Source organism: Euprymna scolopes, chromosome 45 (assembly GCF_053919585.1).
Source record: "Euprymna scolopes isolate OS-2025 chromosome 45, ASM5391958v1, whole genome shotgun sequence".
Classification (NCBI taxonomy): domain Eukaryota; kingdom Metazoa; phylum Mollusca; class Cephalopoda; order Sepiida; family Sepiolidae; genus Euprymna; species Euprymna scolopes.
The window spans coordinates 30,466,943-30,485,019 of NC_136526.1; the positions used below are offsets into that span (position 1 = coordinate 30,466,943).

At 30.1% G+C, this 18,077-nt stretch overlaps 1 long non-coding RNA gene across 1 annotated transcript in view; it reads right to left on the reverse strand.

Moving 5' to 3' along the window:
• Window positions 1-2,599: 2,599 nt before the first annotated feature.
• Window positions 2,600-18,077, reverse strand: part of LOC145269343 (uncharacterized) — a 28,559-nt gene continuing 13,081 nt past the window's right edge. Inside the window, exon 2 of the long non-coding RNA XR_013864994.1 lies at window positions 2,600-6,608. This is a non-coding gene — a long non-coding RNA (uncharacterized LOC145269343). The remainder of the gene's footprint in view (window positions 6,609-18,077) is intronic.

An 18,077-nucleotide genomic window follows, 5' to 3' on the forward strand; every position in this document is an offset into this window, starting at 1 on the left:
TTGTTTCCTATGATTTAATTCTAATCCCTCTCATATCGTCCCTATTTTCTAAGTACGTGCAAAATGAATAGCCAATGCTCAAAATGTATTTTGACCCCTCATTTTATTTAAAAAATCACCAAAAATCAGGAAATTAACCCATTTAACGAAATTATCAAATAATGATAATGCAATAAAATAAGCTCATCATTTTTAATTAAATCTTAGTGGAAATGTTTTATTTTGGTTAAATAAAAATACCTTTACTAAAGTTATCGTTTTCAATAGTAAAACAAATGAATTTATTTGGGTTTTTATGATAATAAATCATTATAAATTGTAACAATAAAAAAGGGAAAATTTATTTTTTCAGGAAAATTACGAAAAATAAAGCCCTTAAACTCTGTATTAATGAATTCGATATAACTCGAAGTAAAATTAATGTCTCAAACTACCAATATTGTTACCATACATTTTCATAAAAAAGGGGTGGAGGAATGTAAAAGAGCATCTCTCCCCCCCCTCTCTGGCTTTCTTACTCTTTCTATTTTCTCTCTCTGTGTCTCTATTAGAGAATAGAGAAAGAGAGAGGGAGGGAAAGAGAGAGAGGTGAATAACGTGGACAGTGGACACGTTTGCAGAAGAAGGGTCAGCTGACCAGATGACGTGGTGTCATGTGATGAGGTTAGCTGATTCTTTCTTGGCAGTTTGGTTTCGAGTGTTCAAGACAGACAGACGGCTTTTCAGCTGCCCCCCCCCTGGGCTGGGGAGGACGCTGACGTGTACCAAGCAAGCAAGCAAGGTTCACCTCTATTCTGTGTCGACCTCTGGAAGGTGAATAAAAACATAAAACCTTAATCTTGGAGTGAATTCTTCATCCAACAGGCCAACTCCCCTCCAAGAGACGATGAACACCAGAGGAACAACCGACGACACATGAATAAAGGTATGTTAAAAAATGCATGTACACAAACACACACCCACGAAGACATGAACAATAAGATTAGAAACTAGACGATCACGTACACGAATCTCCTTCTTGACACTATTCCCTTTATGATATAATCTCCTTTATGACACCCCACGATATAACAATATTATTATTAAATTAAGCATTGTTTATTTAATATATTCACAAAAAATATAATTGCAAAACAAAATATTTCTACTTTTTTTTAGTTTACATGTTATTTACATTCGTAAGATTGTAATATTTTCCTTGCTTGAATGAATGTTTAACTTTGTGCGTAACATAAATTTATTTTATCTTGAAAAATAATTAAAAAGCAGAAACACAGAAAAATTATTAAAGTAAAAACTGGTAAAGATTATATAAACGTTCACGATAGGAATGTACGGATGCACAGCCAGAAAAAAAAAAAAAAAAAGAAAACCAGCACTCCATACCTGCATCTAATTACCTGACAAAGAAATGTATTTTTCATAATTTCATAATGTAGATATGTTGTTTACTCTGCTTATTCAAATGTATTGATTGCATACAATTTATTTTATCAACACTCCTTTGTATATGGGGGATTGATTATTTAATTTATATGGTGAATATTGTTCTAGGAATAAAATTTGTCAATGATTGTGACTAGAACATGTAGTAGCCATACACTTTCCTTATTAGCCCTGTGTTTTATTTGTTAATAAGTATATATTTAATTATAATGTATTGTATATGCTAATAAATATATATTTAACTATAATATATTGTATATGCTAATAAATATGTATTTAACTATAATATATTTTATACGGTAATAAATATATATTTAACTATATTTTATATGCTAATAAAAATATATTTAACTATAATATATTTTATATGCTAATAAATATATATTTAACATATGCTAAATTTACATGCTAGTATATAAAATACTGATATGATTGTTTAACTAAATACAACATAGGTTTCTTATGCGGAGACTAACCCAGAGATTAAGAAAATATGTTATCCGTACTTGAAATTCAAACTGGACCATGGTAAAAGTGTTAAGGATCACGATAATGTCCATCTTTAAGCAAGTAATGGAGTCTCTATGTGAAAATCTATATTAAGGCAGACAAGTCTATTAAACTCATTTTCAAAATAAGTTCATAAATAAATTCAGAAACCTCTAAATTGACTGGATATACTCAAGAAAACTACACATATTTCCAACTTTTCATAATTGTAGTTTCTAAAATTATGCCGACGAAAAAAAATGCAAGAATTAACTTTTGTTTAAAGTGTTCATTACACCATCTGTAACAGAATGTTTATTACAGATTATGAGAAAGCTGACACTTAATACAGCAGATGCCATCAACTATGCCATTCATGTCATGGTTACATTTTTATATTGTATATTGTGAGTATTGGCCTATACAGCAACTGCGATAAAATTATTGTTGCATAAAGGCATTTATCACACTTATATCACTGCAGTAGATACAATTCAGGAAATTAACTAGTATGTCTAGAATGCGTTTAACAATATAAAATTTATCCATTGTTAAGTCAAGAGTGCACCAACCAAAGAAGCATCAGTAAGTTGTTTTAAAAACCCTTCAAATATGAAAAATGAGAAATCAGCTGTTATGTTTTGTAATACAGAAAACTCATATAGACATTTTTATTATATTTTATTTAAAGGATAATTACATGGGCTGAAAAAAACATTCTTACAAAAGTCGGATTAAGACGAGTTAAAAATATCTGTCGAACAAAAAAAAAAACAGTAGAGTGGCGTATTCCATGACAAAATATATCCTAAGACACCATATATTAAAAATGTACAACCTCATCCATTCGAACAATATTAAGACCAAGGAAGGCTTTATATTGACATGTCGAATTTAGTTTCCTATTGACTTGTGGTGCGGAAAAACACCACCAAATCTGCTACATCTGATAAAAGATTCATGAGGTTTAATTCAGCAAGGCAAATTGCATGTAAATTACCATAAAACGGTGTCATTTCAGCAAAACTATTGAATTGAAGTCAACTCATTGAAATGAGGTCAACTCAATGATATACATGTGATATGTTTAGGTCATAACCAAAGCATTTTTAAAATTATTCTTCAATTATTAGAACAATCTATATTAATCATTTACACAGACGCAAACCTAAGAAAGCTGTATCATGATACATATCCAGTATTCGAGCACGCAATGATTAACATTGATAACAATGCTTACATTATGATCAACAGTCAATCATGATTAACAATGATATTTTAATAAAAATACATGTATGAGGTTTTATCAGATGTTTCTGCATTACAGAAGAAAACGATGTATCGTTCACAGTACACTAAAGTTTTGATAAATAGGTTGGAGATTTCCTTCTAAATTTCGTCCATTGAATTTGTATTCTACATGTGTGACAATATAATACAATTACAATCCTGATGTGGTTTTATCAAGTATTGATGCATGTTTTTTTGGTTTTATCAAGTATTGATGCATGTTTTTTTTAAAATAAAATCTTTTTGCAAATGATGATTCACTAATCATGTTTTACTTTTTTTTTGCAACCGGATACAAAAAACATTCACTTGTCATTTCAGAGACTCAACTTTAAAATTTTTTGTAGGATTTTAATCCCATAATCAGTGCGTATCTGAATGGGTAGTTTTCTTGTGACTTTACTGAACATCATAAGTTTGTCCCTTTTTTTAGTTTTGCTCAGTAGGTTTTATGAAACCATGAGGACCATTTAAGATTTTATGTCTTCGTGATATTTACATCCGACTGTTCATGTAAGCATTGATTTCCCATGTAATAAAACTCAGATCAGCTTGTTTGTGCATTTAAATCGTCTATCAGCTTTGTGACTTCTGATTAAAAAAAAAATTCATCTGCTTACCAAGATATGACTGTATTTACATAAAAATTTTTTGGGTATCTTCCTATCGGAAAGAAATATATATGTTCGTGTGTGTGTGAGTGTACTTTGCTAAAACTGGCTTTTTTATCTACATATGTGCGTTTATGTTTATTTTTAATGTATTCACTTAGTTAGAGAATTTTAAATCGGATTTTCCTCTTTTCAGCCGAATAAAGTTTTGCTTGATCCTTGTATGAAACAAATAGGCATATCCTTCGATTATGAGCTTTTTGCCTGTCAAACATTTAATAAAGAAATCATGTCTTATGTCCGATATTAAGTCACTGCTTCTATTCAAAGCATACACAAAGGTCAAAAATATTTCATGTAAGCATTGTTTTCCCATATATATATATATATATATATATATATATATATATTTTCTTTATGTAAACAGTTATATTTTGCTATGATGAGCAGCCCATTTCGATCATATTAGATATCATATCAGGCAAGAAAAATTAAGGTGCAAAAACTGAAAAGTTCCAGACCTTTACAAATTTTTCAATTGCCTGATATCTAACATGATTGAAACAGTCTGCACATTGTAGCAAGATATGACTGTATTTATATAAAAAATAAAAATATATAATTTGCTCTCTTCGATTGAGCACTATCAACGACCCTTGTTGAAATTTAATTATTTTCAATTTTTGGGTATCTTCCTATCGGAAAGAAATATATATGTTCGTGTGTGTGTGTGTGAGTGTACTTTGCTAAAAACTGGCTTTTTTATCTACATCTGTGCGTTTATGTTTATTTTTAATGTATTCACTTGGGGAATTTTCAATCAGATTTTCCTCTTTTCAGCCGAATAAAGTTTTGCTTGATCCTTGTATGAAACAAATAGGCATATCCTTCGATTATGAGCTTTTTTGGCTGTCAAACATTTAAGAAAGAAATGAAAGCAAAAATTTTCCTCTCCAAAATTGATCAGGTAAATGTGACAGTATATATTTCTTGTCGTCTCATAGTCATACCAAATTTTAGAATAAAAATCTATCTTGAAGAAGCCATTCCTTATATAAAACAGTTCTATTTAAGTTACTTTAAATATTTCAAGGTTTGTATACAACAGAAATATTCTTATGTCTAAAAATATTTCTGTTGTATACAAACCTTGAAAGTTACAAAGAATACTTCAAAAGAATATTTCAAAATTTGAATATATCCTGATGTCTAAGAGCACTTACAATGTAGCCTTAAACACTCCCTTGTTTTTTTCTAGTGTGAGTCAACATGTGTTTCTTAACATCGGACTTGGCTGAAAATGTTGAGTCGCAAACTTCACAACCAAAAGGTTTTTCTCCAGTATGAGTACGTATATGTTTCGTTAACGTTGATCTCTCTGCAAAGGATGAGCCACATACTTGACAAGAATGAGGCTTTTCACCCGTGTGCATTCGCAGATGTCTTTTCAAATTGGATTTGCCTGAAAAGCTGGCGGCACACACTCCACAAGAGAAGGGTTTTTCACCAGTGTGTATTCGAACATGCTCTTGTAAATGAGATGTTCCTGAAAACGCTGATCCACACACATCGCAAGCATAAGGCTTTTCACCTGTGTGTGTTCGCCTGTGTTTTTTTAACGTGTATCTTTCTGTAAATGCTGCACCACACAAGTCACAATTATAAGGTTTTTCACCCGTGTGAATTCGCACGTGTTTCGTTAATTTTGATTTTGTTGAAAATGCTGAGCCACACACATCACAAACGCAAGGTTTTTCGCCAGTGTGTGTATATCTGTGTATTTTTAGTGTTGAGTTTAGTGAAAATGCTGAGCCACACACGTCACAAACATAAGGTTTCTCCCCTGTGTGGGTTCGCATATGTATTTTTAGTGTTGCCTTTTCTGCAAATGCTGAACCACACACATCACAAGTGTGTGGTTTTTCTCCAGTGTGTGTTCGCATGTGTAACTTTAAAGAAGATTTCAATGCAAATGCAGAATCACACACATCACAACCAAAAGGTTTCTCCCCCGTGTGTGTTCGCATGTGTCTTTTTAGATCAATTTTACCTGTAAATGCCGCACCACAAACTTCACAACAATGTGATCTTTCAATTTTTGGACCTATATGTGTTCGAATGTGTCTAGTTAGATTGGATTTTTTTGAAAATGTTGAGCCACAAAATCCACAAAAAATGGGGGTTTTTTCAGTGTGTATATACTTGTCCTCTGCTAAAAGTGAATTTGCTGAATATCTTGAGCCACACGACTTAGAAACATAAGATACTTCTGTAGTGTGTGCAGAGATATGTATTTTTGAATCTGATATTTTTGGAAATACTGAACTAGACATTTCAAAATTATTCAGGTCTTGTTTTCTAATGCTATTAAATTAAATTAAATTAAATTTAAAGTAAATTTATATCCATTAAAATGTAAAAACAATTCAATTTTTTACCAGTATATTAATATGTACATTTTTGTAATTATGAGTCAAATAAAATGTTTTTCTCAAGTATATGTTTGCATAAATAAAGATTTTTATGAAAATGCTTTGCTACACACTTCATAAGAAAAAGCATTCAGTAAAGTGTGTTTGCATACTGTTTCTTGAATTTCATTTCTGTGTCCGGATTTTGAAATAAAAATAATGAATCACTTCCACTGTGCTTTGTCGTGATTATGTTTATCATTTGTTCATATTTGTGTTCATTTTATTTCTCATTGTCTTCGAAAGAACAAACTTTGTATTCCATATATATATTTACAAAATTTATTTTGATCCACTGTCCCTGTGAATAATAAAATTATTTCAATTAATTATGAATAAAAAATATGTGATAATGCATGGAAAACAGATTACATCGTTTTACATTAAATATTTAAAACATCCATTATCATAAAGTCCATTTATGTATATATTAATACAATAGTGTGTGTTCTTTTATGTGTCACACTTACATCCGGGTCATTTAATTGTTATGTTCTTCTATGTCTTATCATAAATAATTTTACCAAGAATTCTTCATGAGTTTTGGTTTCGGTTTTGATTATAACTGATGGCACTCCAGTAATCTATTTTTTTTTATAAATAATTTTAGCAAAAATTCTTCATAAGTTTTGGTTTCGGTTTTGATTATAACTGATGGCACTCCAGTAATCTATTTTTTTTATAAATAATTTTACCAAGAATTCTTCATACGTTTTGGTTTCGGTTTTGATTATAACTGATGGCACTACAGTAATCTATTTTTTTATAAATAATTTTATCAAGACTTCTTCATAAGTTTTGGTTTCAGTTTCGATTATGGCTGAAGGAACTCAAGTTATTTTTTATTTCAGTTTCGATTCAAGCTGATGCACCCAGGTCGTATGGATATATTTTTTATTTTTGAAATCACAACTTAATAATATATAAAAATCGATAAAACATTAACTCTATAATAATATATACAAAATCTGCAAGAATTAAAATATTATATTTAAGCGTATTTTATGACTGGGCTTTACTGGGCGTTCGTGATAGCTTAGATAAATAATTTGAAGTCTGAACGAAAAAAAAAACACAATAATATCAGAGCGTCTCCATTTACATTGAACATCTACAGAATGACAACATTAATATATTACATATGAATGTATGCTCTGTGAAATTTTCACAGGTTCCTCTAGTTAATAATTATTTGATTATTATTATGTAATTTGATTAATTTATCACTTAATCTACATACATTTGTAGATTTATATGAGACTAAAAGAAAATCTCACATTTTGCTCTTTTATACATAAACTAAACCTAAAGTAAAACCTTTCAAATAAAAACACTTGTGCATATTATTTACCTGTTAGAATAAAAGTATAAAGCATACAAAGCATTAAATATGCGACGTTGGGATGCAATATCTTGGAAATTTGCCATCCAATTATCTCATTTTGGAATACTAAAAAACGAGTTCAATTTGGTCAAATTTATGATGAACCTTTCCAAAGATAAACTATATTTTAAGCTAATAATTCACAAAGTGACACTTTTGCTAAATCCATGGTTGATTGATATAAACATTATAGCAAACTCAAATATTTATCTGATCTGCATTTGCAAACCTTCGACATGATGATGCATTTAATATCTGAATCAGCATTGTACAAATAAATACTAATTTTTCTCAATTATTGTTAAAGGTCTCTAACATTCTATATAATCATAATTAATAATCCAAACTTATTCTCTCTTTAATCATTATTAATAATCCTAAATGTTTCACATCTTTCTAGATGTGAAAGTCCAATCCTGCCCAAGACACATGCATGGTTTTACTTTTCTATAATAGAGGTATAATTATTCAATCAATCTACCAAGATATGAACTTCATTTTCGCATTCCTTCCTTCCTCAATATTATTATTTATACTAGAATTATATTCTCTTAAGAAACTGCCTATCATTAAGGGTATCACCTAAGTTATATTATGATCCTTTTTAATGAGAAATTGCAAAATGTACCATTCTGCATTAATTCCAAAATGTTTGGTTAAAGAATGTACAAAGTTATAATTATATAGAGATGTAGCAGCGGTACAGTATCAAACTTAATTTTACCTTTCAGCTTTTTTACAATATTTTCCTCAAAAACATGGACTGTTAGTGTTATTTTTCAGATTATCTGATATAGCAAAATTAATGTTTCAACCAAATCTACACTTCTGCTGACTACTATGATATTGTCCCATTGACTACTGTACACGTTTAACCCTTATCTTTCAGTGGCTTCTGGGCCTTGATAAGTGGTGACTCGTTTGTAAAAAAGACACGTACCTAATGAATTGATATGCTTACTAAGGCTCTGCTTCAAAAAAATGAATAAAGGTGAACCTAGACGTTAAATAGTGCTATAAATGTAGTTGTACTAGATTCAGTGCCAAACATAAAAGTAGTTGATACCCAGGTGTGTAGCACTTAATGTATTTAGCTAGAAGAGTTTTCCCAGCAATCGTAACAACAACAGTCATGTGTGGATGTCATTAATAAGCAATTGTTATTCCTCAATGGGATCATCCGCTTTTAGCAGGTGCTGTTAACAGATAATAAGACTACCACAAGTAGAAAAAATTTTTAGGATGTTCACAGAGGAAAGAACATGAGCCTCAGATTTCTCTGTGAGTTTGAATTGAATGGTAATGGTTTAGCAGAGAAATGCCCATATACTGTCAAACAGATTTTGATTAGGATGTGGGGTTTTATTCAAAAAGTTGTATACTGGCACAATATGACTCCAGAAGAAAATAAATAACATTTGGATCCACAGTAGGCAAAGCAATTTACCATTATCATATGTGGGTAAAGCAATTTACCATTATCATATGTGGGTAAAGCAATTTACCATTATCATATAGGGGTAAAGCAACCTACCATTATCATATGTGGGTAAAACAACCTACCGTTATCATATGTGGGTAAAGCAATTTACCATTAAAATATGTGGGTAAAGCAATTTACCATTATCATATGTGTGTAAAGCAATTTACCATTATCATATGTGTGTAAAGCAATTTATCATTATCATATGTGGGTAAAGCAATTTACCATTATCATATGTGGGTAAAGCAATTTATAATTATTATATGTGGGTAAAGCAAACTACAATTATCATATGTGGGTAAAGCAATTTACCATTATCATATGTGGGTAAAGCAATTTACCATTATCATATGTGGGTAAAGCAATTTACCATTATAATATGTGGGTAAAGCAACCTACCATTATCATATGTGGGTAAAACAACCTACCGTTATCATATGTGGGTAAAGCAATTTACCATTAAAATATGTGGGTAAAGCAATTTACCATTATCATATGTGTGTAAAGCAATTTACCATTATCATATGTGTGTAAAGCAATTTACCATTATCATATGTGGGTAAAGCAATTTACCATTATCATATGTGGGTAAAGCAATTTACCATTATCATATGTGGGTAAAGCAATTTACCATTATCATATGTGGGTAAAGCAATTTAGCATTATAATATGTGGAAAAAGCAATTTACCATTATCATATGTATGTAAAGCAACCTACAATTATCATATGCGTGTAAAGCAACCTACCATTATCATATGTGGGTAAAACAATTTACCATTATCATATGTATGTAAAGCAACCTACAATTATCATATGTGTGTAAAGCAACCTACCATTATCATATGTGGGTAAAACAATTTACCATTATCATATGTATGTAAAGCAACCTACCATTATCATATGTGTGTAAAGCAACCTACCATTATCATATGTGGGTAAAGCAATTTACCATTATCATATGTGGGTAAAGCAATTTACCATTATCATATGTGGGTAAAGCAATTTACCATTATCATATGTGGGTAAAGCAATTTACCATTATCATATGTGGGTAAAGCAATTTACCATTATCATATGTGGGTAAAGCAATTTAGCATTATAATATGTGGAAAAAGCAATTTACCATTATCATATGTATGTAAAGCAACCTACAATTATCATATGCGTGTAAAGCAACTTACCATTATCATATGTGGGTAAAACAATTTACCATTATCATATGTATGTAAAGCAACCTACCATTATCATATGTGTGTAAAGAAACCTACCATTATCATATGTGGGTAAAACAATTTACCATTATCATGTGGGTAAAGAAATTTACCATTATCATATGTGGGTAAAGCAATTTACCATTATCATATGTGTGTAAAGCAATTTACCATTATCATATGTATGTGGGTAAAGCAACCTACCATTATAACATGTGGTTAAAGCTATTTTCCATTATCATATGTGGGTAAAGCAAATTATCATTATCATATTGTGTGAAAAGCAATTTACCATTATCATATGTGTGTAAAGCAATTTACCATTCTCATATGTGTGTAAAGCAATATACCCTTATCATATGTGGGTAAGGCAACCTACCATTATCACATGTGGGTAAAGCTATTTACCATTATCATATGTGGGTACAGCAAATTATCATTATATGTGTGTAAAGCTATTTACCATTATCATATGTGGGTGAAGCAAATTATCATTATCATATGTGGGTAAAGCAATTTACCATTATAATATGTGGGTAAAGCAATTTATCATTACCATATGTGGGTAAAGCAATTTATAATTATTATATGTGGGAAAAGCAATTTATCATTATCATATGCGGGTAAAGCAATTTACCATTATCATATGTTGGTAAAGCAATTTACCATTATCATATGTGTGTAAAGCAACCTTCCATTATCATATTTGCGTAAAGCAAACTACCATCATCATATGTGGGTAAAGCAATTTACCATTATCATATGTGGGTAAAGCAATTTATCATTATCATATCTGGGTAAAGCATTTTACCAATATCATATGTGTGTAAAGCAATTTACTATTATCATATGTGTGTAAAGCAATTTACCATTATCATATGTGGGTAAAGCAACCTACCATAATCATATGTGGTTAAAGCTATTTACCATTATCATATGTGGGTAAAGCAAATTATCATTATCATATGTGGGTAAAGCAATTTACCATTATCCTATGTGGGTAAAGCAATTTACCATTATCATATACGGGTAAAAGAAATTTACCATTATAATATGTGAGTAAAGCAATTTATCATTATCATATGTGGGTAAAGAAACCTACCATTATCATATGTGGGTAAAGTAAATTATCATTATCATATGTGGGTAAAGCAATTTACCATTATCATATATAGTTAAAGCAATGTATCATTATCATATGTGGGTAAAGCAATTTACCATTACCATATGTGTGTAAAGAAATTGATCATTATCATACATGGGTAAAGCAACCTATCCTTATCATATGTGGGTAAAGCAATTTACCCTTATAATATGTTGGTAAAGAAACCTACCATTCTCACATGTGGTTAAAGCTATTTACCCTTATCATATGTGTGTAAAGCAATTGACCATTATCATATGTGGGTAAAGCAATTTTTCATTATCATAGGTGTGTAAAGCAATTTACCATTATCATATGTGGGTAAATCAATTCATCATTATCATATGTGGGTAACGCAATTTACCATTATCATATGTGGGTAAAGCAACCTACCATTATCATATGTGGGTAAAGCAACCTACCATTATCATATGTGTGTAAAGCAACCTACCATTATCATATGAGGTAAAGCAATTAACTATTATCATATATGGGTAAAGTAATTTATTATTATCCTATATGGGTAAAGCAATTTACCATTATCATATGTGGGTAAAGCAATTTACCATTATCATATGTGGGTAAAGCAATTTATCATTATAATATGTGTGTAAAGCAATTAACCATTATCATATGTGTGTAAAGCAATTTACCATTATCATATGTGGATAAAGCAATTTACCATTATCATATGTGGGTAAAGCAATTTAGCATTATCATATGTGGGTAAAGCAAACGACCATTATCATATGTTGGTAAAGCAATTTACCATTACATATGTGGATAAAGCAATTTACCATTATCATATAGGGGTAAAGCAATTTAGCATTATCATATGTGTGTAAAGCAATTTGTCATTATCATATGTGTGTAAAGCAATTTACCATTATCATATGTGGGTAAAGCAATTTAACATTATCATATGTGGGTAAAGCAATTTATCATTATCATATGTGGGTAAAACAATTTATCATTATCATATGTGTGTAAAGCAATTTACCATTATCATATGTAGGTAAAGCAATTTTCCATTATCATATGTGGGTAAAGCAATTTACCATTATCATATGTGGGTAAAGCAATTTACCATTATCATATGTGGGTAAAGCAATTTACCATTATCATATGTGGGTAAAGCAATTTAGCATTATAATATGTGGAAAAAGCAATTTACCATTATCATATGTATGTAAAGCAACCTACAATTATCATATGCGTGTAAAGCAACCTACCATTATCATATGTGGGTAAAACAATTTACCATTATCATATGTATGTAAAGCAACCTACAATTATCATATGTGTGTAAAGCAACCTACCATTATCATATGTGGGTAAAACAATTTACCATTATCATATGTATGTAAAGCAACCTACCATTATCATATATGTGTAAAGCAACCTACCATTATCATATGTGGGTAAAGCAATTTACCATTATCATATGTGGGTAAAGCAATTTACCATTATAATATGTGGGTAAAGCAATTTACCATTATCATATGTGGGTAAAGCAATTTACCATTATCATATGTGGGTAAAGCAATTTACCATTATCATATGTGGGTAAAGCAATTTAGCATTATAATATGTGGAAAAAGCAATTTACCATTATCATATGTATGTAAAGCAACCTACAATTATCATATGTGTGTAAAGCAACCTACAATTATCATATGTGGGTAAAACAATTTACCATTATCATATGTATGTAAAGCAACCTACCATTATCATATGTGTGTAAAGCAACCTACCATTATCATATGTGGGTAAAACAATTTACCATTATCATGTGGGTAAAGAAATTTACCATTATCATATGTGGGTAAAGCAATTTACCATTATCATATGTGTGTAAAGCAATTTACCATTATCATATGTATGTGGGTAAAGCAACCTACCATTATAACATGTGGTTAAAGCTATTTTCCATTATCATATGTGGGTAAAGCAAATTATCATTATCATATTGTGTGAAAAGCAATTTACCATTATCATATGTGTGTAAAGCAATTTACCATTCTCATATGTGTGTAAAGCAATATACCCTTATCATATGTGGGTAAGGCAACCTACCATTATCACATGTGGGTAAAGCTATTTACCATTATCATATGTGGGTACAGCAAATTATCATTATATGTGTGTAAAGCTATTTACCATTATCATATGTGGGTGAAGCAAATTATCATTATCATATGTGGGTAAAGCAATTTACCATTATAATATGTGGGTAAAGCAATTTATCATTATCATATGTGGGTAAAGCAATTTATAATTATTATATGTGGGAAAAGCAATTTATCATTATCATATGCGGGTAAAGCAATTTACCATTATCATATGTTGGTAAAGCAATTTACCATTATCATATGTGTGTAAAGCAACCTTCCATTATCATATTTGCGTAAAGCAAACTACCATCATCATATGTGGGTAAAGCAATTTACCATTATCATATGTGGGTAAAGCAATTTATCATTATCATATCTGGGTAAAGCATTTTACCAATATCATATGTGTGTAAAGCAATTTACTATTATCATATGTGTGTAAAGCAATTTACCATTATCATATGTGGGTAAAGCAACCTACCATAATCACATGTGGTTAAAGCTATTTACCATTATCATATGTGGGTAAAGCAAATTATCATTATCATATGTGGGTAAAGCAATTTACCATTATCCTATGTGGGTAAAGCAATTTACCATTATCATATGCGGGTAAAAGAAATTTACCATTATAATATGTGAGTAAAGCAATTTATCATTATCATATGTGGGTAAAGAAACCTACCATTATCATATGTGGGTAAAGTAAATTATCATTATCATATGTGGGTAAAGCAATTTACCATTATCATATATAGTTAAAGCAATGTATCATTATCATATGTGGGTAAAGCAATTTACCATTACCATATGTGTGTAAAGAAATTGATCATTATCATACATGGGTAAAGCAACCTACCCTTATCATATGTGGGTAAAGCAATTTACCCTTATAATATGTTGGTAAAGAAACCTACCATTCTCACATGTGGTTAAAGCTATTTACCCTTATCATATGTGTGTAAAGCAATTGACCATTATCATATGTGGGTAAAGCAATTTTTCATTATCATAGGTGTGTAAAGCAATTTACCATTATCATATGTGGGTAAATCAATTCATCATTATCATATGTGGGTAACGCAATTTACCATTATCATATGTGGGTAAAGCAACCTACCATTATCATATGTGGGTAAAGCAACCTACCATTATCATATGTGTGTAAAGCAACCTACCATTATCATATGAGGTAAAGCAATTAACCATTACAATATATGGGTAAAGTAATTTATTATTATCCTATATGGGTAAAGCAATTTACCATTATCATATGTGGGTAAAGCAATTTACCATTATCATATGTGGGTAAAGCAATTTATCATTATAATATGTGTGTAAAGCAATTAACCATTATCATATGTGTGTAAAGTAATTTACCATTATCATATGTGGATAAAGCAATTTACCATTATCATATGTGGGTAAAGCAATTTAGCATTATCATATGTGGGTAAAGCAAACTACCATTATCATATGTTGGTAAAGCAATTTACCATTACATATGTGGATAAAGCAATTTACCATTATCATATAGGGGTAAAGCAATTTAGCATTATCATATGTGTGTAAAGCAATTTATCATTATCATATGTGTGTAAAGCAATTTACCATTATCATATGTGGGTAAAGCAATTTAACATTATCATATGTGGGTAAAGCAATTTATCATTATCATATGTGGGTAAAACAATTTATCATTATCATATGTGTGTAAAGCAATTTACCATTATCATATGTAGGTAAAGCAATTTACCATTATCATATGTGGGTAAAGCAATTTACCATTATCATATGTGGGTAAAGCTATTTACCATTATCATATGTGGGTAAAGCAATTTACCATTATCATATGTGGGTAAAGCAATTAAGCATTATAATATGTGTAAAAAGCAATTTACCATTATCATATGTATGTAAAGCAACCTACAATTATCATATGCGTGTAAAGCAACCTACCATTATCATATGTGGGTAAAACAATTTACCATTATCATATGTATGTAAAGCAACCTACCATTATCATATGTGTGTAAAGCAACCTACCATTATCATATGTGGGTAAAACAATTTACCATTATCATATGTATGTAAAGCAACCTACCATTATCATATGTGTGTAAAGCAACCTACCATTATCATATGTGGGTAAAACAATTTAACATTATCATGTGGGTAAAGAAATTTACCATTATCATATGTGGGTAAAGCAATTTACCATTATCATATGTGTGTATAGCAATTTACCATTATCATATGTATGTGGGTAAAGCAACCTACCATTATAACATGTGGTTAAAGCTATTTTCCATTATCATATGTGGGTAAAGCAAATTATCATTATCATATTGTGTGAAAAGCAATTTACCATTATCATATGTGTGTAAAGCAATTTACCATTCTCATATGTGTGTAAAGCAATATACCCTTATCATATGTGGGTAAAGCAACCTACCATTATCAAAAGTGGGTAAAGCTATTTACCATTATCATATGTGGGTACAGCAAATTATCATTATATGTGTGTAAAGCTATTTACCATTATCATATGTGGGTGAAGCAAATTATCATTATCATATGTGGGTAAAGCAATTTACCATTATAATATGTGGGTAAAGCAATTTATCATTATCATATGTGGGTAAAGCAATTTATAATTATTATATGTGGGAAAAGCAATTTATCATTATCATATGCGGGTAAAGCAATTTACCATTATCATATGTGGGTAAAGACACCTACCAATATCATATGTGGGTAAAGCAATTTACCGCTATCATATGTTGGTAAAGCAATTTACCATTATCATATGTGTGTAAAGCAACCTACCATTATCATATTTGCGTAAAGCAAACTACCATCATCATATGTGGGTAAAGCAATTTACCATTATCATATGTGGGTAAAGCAATTTATCATTATCATATCTGGGTAAAGCAATTTACCAATATCATATGTGTGTAAAGCAATTTACTATTATCATATGTGTGTAAAGCAATTTACCATTATAATATGTGGGTAAAGCAACCTACCATAATCACATGTGGTTAAAGCTATTTACCATTATCATATGTGGGTAAAGCAAATTATCATTATCATATGTGGGTAAAGCAATTTACCATTACTCTATGTGGGTAAAGCAATTTACCATTATCATATGCGGGTAAAAGAAATTTACCATTATAATATGTGAGTAAAGCAATTTACCATTATCATATGTGGGTAAAGAAACCTACCATTATCATATGTGGGTAAAGTAAATTATCATTATCATATGTGGGTAAAGCAATTTACCATTATCATATATAGTTAAAGCAATGTATCATTATCATATGTGGGTAAAGCAATTTACCATTACCATATGTGTGTAAAGAAATTGATCATTATCATACATGGGTAAAGCAACCTACCCTTATCATATGTGGGTAAAGCAATTTACCCTTATAATATGTTGGTAAAGAAACCTACCATTCTCACATGTGGTTAAAGCTATTTACCCTTATCATATGTGTGTAAAGCAATTGACCATTATCATATGTGGGTAAAGCAATTTTTCATTATCATAGGTGTGTAAAGCAATTTACCATTATCATATGTGGGTAAATCAATTCATCATTATCATATGTGGGTAACGCAATTTACCATTATCATATGTGGGTAAAGCAACTTACAATTATCATATGTGTGTAAAGCAACCTACCATTATCATATGAGGTAAAGCAATTAACCATTATCATATATGGGTAAAGTAATTTATTATTATCCTATATGGGTAAAGCAATTTACCATTATCATATGTGGGTAAAGCAATTTACCATTATCATATGTGGGTAAAGCAATTTATCATTATAATATGTGTGTAAAGCAATTAACCATTATCATATGTGTGTAAAGCAATTTACCATTATCATATGTGGATAAAGCAATTTACCATTATCATATGTGGGTAAAGCAATTTAGCATTATCATATGTGGGTAAAGCAATTTACCATTATCATATGTGGATAAAGCAATTTACCATGATCATATAGGGGTAAAGCAATTTAGCATTATCATATGTGTGTAAAGCAATTTATCATTATCATATGTGTGTAAAGCAATTTATCATTATCATATGTGTGTAAAGCAATTTACCATTATCATATGTGGGTAAAGCAATTTACCATTATCATATGTGGGTAAAGCAATTTATCATTATCATATGTGGGTAAAACAATTTATCATTATCATATGTGTGTAAAGCAATTTACCATTATCATATGTAGGTAAAGCAATTTACCATTATCATATGTGGGTAAAGCAATTTACCATTATCATATGTGGGTAAAGCAATTCACCATTATCATATGTGTGTAAAGCAATTTACCATTATAATATTTGTGTAAAGCAATTTACCATTATCATATGTGTGTGGAGCAATTTACCATTATCAT